Genomic DNA, 2,047 nt, shown 5'->3' on the forward strand with positions numbered 1-2,047 from the left:
GGACAGGGAAGCCTGTCCATTGCAGAACACATGCAGGCAATTTAGAGGATACCCAGAAAACCCTGAAAAAACCCGTATAATACAAGGAGAATGTGCAAACTCTACACACAAAGTGTATTTGGGAAACACAAGCTCCACAGTAGGGAAACAACAACATTAAGCATATACTTATAAGCTTATAAGCTTAATCCAAGTCTTTAGAAATAATTTTTTAAAAAACTGCTGTTTGAAATAAATAAATAATATGCACAATGCAAGTTTTTTTTCTTACTTTAATTGAAATTGCTGGGTGGGCATACCAGTGGCTTCTCTGTTGCAGAGCTGTGGGTTCGAGTCCCATCCCTGCTTTGTGTGTATTTGTAGTTCGCATGTTCTCCCCAGGGGTGGCATTGTGGTTAACACTGTTACCTCATACGTCTGGAACCAGGATTTGTGTCTTGCTGTAGCTCTAGGTGTGGGGTTTGCATGTCCTCCCTGTGTGGTCATGAGGTTTTTTCTGGTACTGACTGCCCCCCCCCCCCCCTTTCCCCCACTGTCCAAGAACAAGGTTTACTGGAGTTATCAAACTGTGTGAGATTGGATGAATGTGAATGTGGTTTGTGATGGGTTCGTGCCCCATTCTGGGTTGTTGCCTGTCTTGTACCCATAGGCTCTGCCTGCCCCCACGACCCTGAATAGGAAAGGTACTTACAAACGTTGGATAGCTGTGCTCCCCTGCTTATTGCAAATTTCCTCCTGCATTCTAGAATCATTTGGATCTGTGTCTCTAACATACCCTCTGTCCATGTGCCCAGTGACAGACTGGCATCCTCTCAGGGGTCTCTCCTGCCTTGTCCTCTGAGATTCCTGGGATAGGTTCCTGACAGTCATTCTTTGTAAAGCGCTTTACCTGTATATTAGTATTATGGTTCTTGTAATATAAAAATTCCACAGGAACCCAATGGATATGATATTACAAATGAGATTTTGGTTAAAAGACATTAAGACATCTGCGCAGGCGTGACATAAAAAGACATAAAGCTGCAACGTCTGCGCAGGCGTGGTTTTGAAGGCCGAATAATATACTGTGTAGCAGTAGCTGATGAGATTTCATTGATTTGCCATTGAAGGCTTTCTATGAAGCGGACAAGGGGGCTTGCTGTTACATATATCTCTTCAGGTGTGCCCTTTTGCTTCTCAGAGCTGCACCTTTATTCTGTTCTGTTTAATGTCTTCTTCACCACCCACCGTTATCCTGGTGATCAATGTAGACATTACTGTCCAGTATAAATATTCGAGAAACAAGCACAACACATTTGAAACATAATAATAAGAAACAGCTACTGTAGTTTACGAACTTGTGAGAGACCTCAGGATGGTGGCAACCGCTTGACCTGAGAAACGCAGTTGCTGTTATCAGGAGAATAAGCGGTCCTGGGATTCTTAGTCCCTAAGTATTTTTAGATTCAGGAAGTGTACGTATCCTTCGGAGGTGGCCTTATCGCTTGGAGGTGGCGTACAAGGTTGAAAAAATACAACAGAAGTGAAGTTAATCACAAATGTATTTATGGTACTTTTAGTAAATTAAATTGTCCACTAAACTGCAAATGGCAGCACTAAATTGGGGTAACGAAGTATATGAATGCGAAGATCTGTCAGTATTTGGGGGATATAAGACACCATATAAAGTTATACATATAACATACATTTATGGTACATACTGTAAGTCCACATCACAAAAAGGGTGGATCATATATTCACTGTGTACAACTTGATTTTATTGAAACAAATCACAAGTTGCTTGTGTTGTGACACCCTGCCATTAAATATGGTGAGCTGCAAGTTGTGAAGAATGTATATAATTACACGGCTTAGTCATGCATGCGAGTGGCATCCATTATGCGAATTAGACCTTTACTGTAGCGTTGCATTAGGTGGAAACTGGGAACAATCAGGAAAAACTGAGCCGTTACAAGTAGCACAAATAAGTCAACAAAGATGTTTTTGTCATGGGAGCTGATTATCACTACTTCTGTTGAAAATGTTTAAAAATAATACCAGGAACACA

Source organism: Brienomyrus brachyistius, chromosome 1 (genome assembly GCF_023856365.1).
Source record: "Brienomyrus brachyistius isolate T26 chromosome 1, BBRACH_0.4, whole genome shotgun sequence".
Classification (NCBI taxonomy): domain Eukaryota; kingdom Metazoa; phylum Chordata; class Actinopteri; order Osteoglossiformes; family Mormyridae; genus Brienomyrus; species Brienomyrus brachyistius.